The 6,006-nt window shown below is 31.5% G+C and overlaps 1 pseudogene; it reads right to left on the bottom strand.

Annotated features, from left to right (window-relative positions):
- Positions 1 to 568: 568 nt before the first annotated feature.
- On the bottom strand, positions 569 to 2,499 carry LOC107963086 (germin-like protein subfamily 1 member 17; annotated as a pseudogene).
- Between the last annotated feature and the right edge of the window lie 3,507 nt (positions 2,500 to 6,006).

Raw genomic sequence — 6,006 nt, 5'->3', positions numbered from 1 at the left:
TTATTTATAGGCTAAATTCATAGGTCAAATAATAATAAAATAATCTAGACTAATCAGAGTTTGATTGAAACAAATAAACAGAGTTTAACTGAAAGATAATTTCTCAAATTTGACTGAAATAGGAGTTATACTCAACAAACACCTTAAATGTATGGCGTTTAATAATGCATTTGGAGGCACAATTAAAGATGGAAGATTGGGGAAATTCAGTGTGATTGATAAAGGGGCCAAAGGTGGAGATTTGTTAATTTTGGCTCCTTAACATCTCACATTGATAAGAGATAGTTTTATGTTGCCTCTCCATCTCTATATATTAAGGCCGTAGTATACTTTGAGTATATTTTATGAAATATTTTAATTAAATAACCACTATCGAAGCAAACATTGTAGAAATAACCATTATTGAAAGCAAATCTTGAGACGACAAAGAAAAAACATGACACAAGCTAAAAACTGTGCCATAACCATCAGATCAGGCACATTATAAATAAAAACACACATTATTTAGAATAAAAAAATCACAACTTCTTATGATTGAAGAAATTTTATTCCCATATATTTAAATGACCTAATTGTTGTCCCACCAAAATTTGGATTGGAGATAGGTAACAATATTCTTGTCCAACTGGAAGGCCTTAGAGAGAACATCAGGATTAATGGGAGGGTTAGAGCCAAATACTGCATTTGTAATCGTGATAACTCCTGGATTTTGGCTGCTAAGACCAGCAAATGCAACTACTTTGGTATTCCCGATATTGAATTGGAAGTGGATGAGACCAACAGGGAAAACAAACATATCACCAAGGTTTAGGACTTTGGTGATGAGGCGGTTATCTGTGTTGGATGTAACAAAATCGACATAAAGTGTGCCTTCCAAAAACACAAGGATCATCGTTGCACGAGGGTGCGTGTGAGGAGGGTTTAGACCACCATATAGAGCATAGTCAATTCGAACTAGAGATATGCCGAGGGTGTTAAGTCCCGGTATTTATGCCACATTGACAGGAGTCACAGTTGATCCAACCGGATTTGAGGTTTTTCTAGGGATATTGTTGTGCAGAAGCGTGTAAAAGAGTAAAATTATTCTACTAAAACATCACACTATGTTCAATTCCCAGGAAAGAGAGATGGATCACAAGGATCGCTTAAGTACCAGGTGTTTCCTAGCCAAAATATCCCTCAATCATACTTTAGTAGCACAATAAATCACTACAGTCACACTCACAATTCATGCAGAATAATAAAATAAAGAACACAAGAATTTAACGAGGTTCAGCAAATTTTACCTATGTCCTCGAGCACTACCAAATATATTTAACTGCACAATACAAGTGAGAATTTACAAAGAGAGAGAGAGAGAAAACAATGCCTTAAGTAGAGAATGACAAATTTGGGATGATAAAGAAGAGAAATGGTTAGACCTATTTATAGTTGAGGTTTAGGGATCAAAATTGCAATTATCTTATGCCAAATCTCAATCCCACTTTTGGTGCCTTAAATCTTAGATTTTGATACCCATATCTTTCTGATACTCATATGTTTGACTTTCGATAAATATGGATGATTTCCAATAATCTGCACCTTGAAGATTTGATCCGAATAATCTTATCTTCACATAATTCTCTCTGCCTTTGTCAACAACACTTGATAGTGCCTTCTTCAACTGTTAAACCTGCAGAATATTGATCAAGTTCGAACAATGTTCGAATTTGATTGTTGTTACCACATTGGTCATCATATCTGTGGGATTATCTACAGTCTTAATCTTCTGAAGGTGAATTTTTCCCTTATCAATAATTTCCCGCACAAAATGGAAACGTACATCGATATACTTTGTACGTGCATGATAGACTTGATTCTTTGCTAAATGAATAGCACTTTGACTATCATAATACACGTTAATATGCTCCTGAACCAGTCCCAAGGTTTTAACCATACATTGTAACCAAATAGCTTCCTTTACACCCTCTGTTACAGCCATGTATTCAGCTTCTGTGGTTGACAATGCAACTGTAGACTGCAGTGTAGACTTCCAACTTATTGGTCCTCCAGCAAGTGTAAACACATAACCAGTGGTTGATCTTGGTTTGTCCAAATCACCGGCATAATCAGAATTAACGTACTCAATAACACATTTACCAACTGTAGTATCCTGCTTGAACAGTAATCCAATATCCATGGTATTCTGAATATACCGTAGAATCCATTTTCTAACACAATTGCCCCCACATCTTCATTATAAGAAGCCAAGAGTTTTATTAGTTCAAGAAAGTTACATCGGTTTCTTGAATCTTGTGCTTCAAAGCGTCCCCTAAAGGCAAAACCTTCAAATACAAGCCACTTGACAGCATCTATCGACACCTTGAGTTGAAGTCGATTTCTTGCAACTTGTTCAGAATTTTGTTTATCAATAATCCTCTCAATATTTTTCAAGGAGTTATGAAGATCGAGATAATTTTTCATTGCATTCTTATGTAAAGAATTTGCATCCTTACCCATATGAGTAACAAAAGGATATTTAGATCCTTCATTGACCTTCTGCTAGATCAAAATCCTTGGCTTGTAAAAGTATTTCAATGACGCCTAAATGGCTTGCTGAAGAGAAAACATTTATAGTTTTTTCAATTTGGTCCTTATCATTTTCAAAAGTATTTAATTTTTTTTTTACTTTTTCATATTTAAAAATCTTAACAAATTATAATTTAAAAAATAAAAAATGAAAAAAAACCTTTAAAATTCAAAATTTTTAAATATAAAAATTCAATGTCATCTAAATTGGGGCAAATTGGTTGGATCAAGAACCGACTGAGATATTGGAATGATGAGAGGTAAAAAAACTAGTTGACCCATGAACGAATACAAACTTGTTGAACCAAGCTAAAAAACCAGTTGAACCAACTTTTATAATATTTATAATATTTTATTTGCTTTGAAATGGTAGGATTCGTTGTTTTGGGAACTAGTTGGTTAGACCAATTCGAAATATGTTCAATTGTTGGTTAAATTAATCCATATCGTTTCGCGAGTCAACCGGTTTTTTTACTTCTCATCGGATTGAGTCCCATTCTTAGCCTAATTGGTCCAATTTAGATAACAATGAATTTTTGTAATTTTTTATATTTTAAAATATTTTTTTATTTTTTTTGAATTCTAAAAATTTTTATTTTTTCATAATTCTTTATTTTTTAAAAATTTATAAATTTTTATGTTTTTATTTAAAACATGAAAAACATAAATTTTTAAAAATTTTAAAAATTGTTTTAATGTGCTTTTAAAGGTGAAGGACCAAATTGACAAAAAATGTAAATGTTTAGGGAAAAAAGTTATTTTACCTTTAACATTGTTAACTTTGATGGAAAAATTAGATGGATGAAACAATTTAAAAAAAAATTAGAAGGACTCAATGTCTTAAAATTAAATTATAGGAAGTAAATTTTGAATTTTGAATGAATATAGTAACCTTTGGCATATTTAAACCAACACTTACTATATAGTATATATCGTATATATATTTAAAATAGTAGCTTTTAAAGAGATTTTATTTCAAAGTAATTTAGCATTTTTAGGTTAAAATACGTTCCAAGTCCTTGCACTTTTCATGCATTTTGAATTCAGTCCTTCTACTTTTATTTCAAGAAATTTAGTCCCTCTACTTTTTGGATTTAAAAATGAAAGTCCAATTATAAACACTGATAAAATTATCTTATTAAATTGATGTTCATTACAACATAGTTTTCTTTTTTGGTTACATGGATACTAAGTGGACATTTTTTTTATTTCAAAACATCACACCAACAAATTTAAAAGAATAGTTTTAATGGTGTTAAGAATTGAACTTAAATTTTGATATTTGAAAAGTAGAGGGATTAAATTCTCAAAAATAAAAATAAAAAGGACTACATTTCAAAGTTACAAAGAGTACAAAGACATGGAACATATTTTAACCTTTGTTTAAGTATGTGATAAATTAAACGACACGAACACCTCTATCTAGATCTTTCAGTAGATAGAATATCCTCTCAATCTCACCTATCTAGAGGCATCAATTCTAGTGTAGAAAGCACTTTTATACAAATTAATAAACAATTAATCAAAAGCATGAACATCAACTTAGGTTAGCAAATTCAACACATCATTAAGCTTAATTTCCAAACAAGCATTTTAACAAGCAACTGATAGGTAATAATAAGAATAAGAATTTAGAATGCTCATTCATTGATGTAGATCAATTTATGTGCAAGAGCTTGAATATTCTCCTTTTAAAAAGCCTCTAGCAAGAAGGAAGAAAATCTCTATATAGAAATGCGATAGGATAATGGTTTATATAGTAATGAACCAAAATACTATCATGCCTCTACTAAAAATCCTCTGTACAAAGGCTAAGGATTTAAAATCACACCAAAATGCCCCTTAAAAATCACTTCAAATTTAGGTAGTTACGACTGGAAATTTGCGCTTGACTTAAACTGCAGAAGTTTGAATCTCCAGTCTCTTCCGAAATGAATCCCTAAATCTTACTCGCCAAAACAAAAAGAATGTCCTTTTGAACAGTCAGACTGACATACCGTGCATTTTGAGGGACATTTTCTAAGACAATTGCCCCTACATATTCATTATAAGAAGCCAAGAGTTTTATTAGTCCAAGAAAGTTACCTCGATTTCTTGAATATTGTGCTTCATCGTGTCCCCTAAAGGCACAAACTTGAAATACAAGCCACTTAACAGCATCTATTGAGTAACAAAAGGACATTTAGATCCTTCATTTTCCTTCTTCCATGATCGAAATCTTTGGCTTGTAAAAGTATTTCAATGACACCCAAAAGGCTTGTTGAAGAGAAAACAAGGCAATACCAAAATAGCATTCTGGAACTTTGGAAATTCAAAATTTGATAAAGGTATCAATACCATAGGCCTAGGTATCAATGCCTAGCCTTCAATATTGATACTGATGTTAAAAATGATACCAAAATCACATTCTATTTTAGAAATTTTAAGTTGTACATCCTAGGTATGTTGGATTCAAGTCAACACTTAAAACCAATTCAAGATGCGTTTAAACTACTTAAAAAAACTCCAAATCAATTACAATTATCACATTAACAAACCACATTTGCAAACATACTTATAACCTCAATAATTTATTTAATATAGAACCAAAATACTTCAAATAAAAACCCAAATAGATAGAGTTTCAAAATTTTGCATTTTAGCCCCTAACACTTGGGAACACATTTGGTCTGCTTATGTGCATGTCATTTTAACTCAAAATATAGTACCTACTCTTGTAGCTCTTAAGGATGTGATGAGATGAGAGATCTCTTAGCCCAACTCTAGCTCTTCAAGTCTAACTATACCTACGTGTTAAAATAAAAGCGTTAAGCCAGTGAAGGCTTAATAAGCACTACAAGAATAAATAGGTAAATAAATCGTAACATAATGTTTTAAAATTATTCAATTAATACCTGCTTACACACATACTAAATTCATACAACTATACATTACTTTAACAAAATTTAACTTAGCTTTGAAAGTTACTAAACTTACCTCAACACTTTGATGATTCACTTTTGTTCACATTTCATATCTTTAGCCCATAGTAGACTTTTTCTTATAAACCGAAAACTTGTTGGTCTTTCTCTAATGAAGAACTCTTTCTTAGACTGGTTACCAGAGTAAAAATAATGTAATGGAAGGGAAGAACCCCTACAATAATAGCCTTACTTATAAAGCTCACAGCTTTCATAATAACTTACACATGGCTGACATGCAAAGCTGACTCACCACCTTAATGTGACAAACATAGTAATTTCTAGGCAAATTCTACCATAATTATTTGTTGCAATTTAGTTAATTTATAACTAGATCTTAAGAAAAACCCAAATAAGATTGTACCAAAAACACATATGCTCAAACAAAAAACTATAAAGTCCACAACTCAACAATTACCATTGGCGTTCCGAGAAAATATGGGGAAATTTGGCACTCGCACACCCTTGATAGTTTCAT

Source organism: Gossypium hirsutum, chromosome D11 (assembly GCF_007990345.1).
Source record: "Gossypium hirsutum isolate 1008001.06 chromosome D11, Gossypium_hirsutum_v2.1, whole genome shotgun sequence".
In the NCBI taxonomy this organism is placed as follows: domain Eukaryota; kingdom Viridiplantae; phylum Streptophyta; class Magnoliopsida; order Malvales; family Malvaceae; genus Gossypium; species Gossypium hirsutum.
This window is presented reverse-complemented; position numbering and strand designations above follow the sequence as displayed.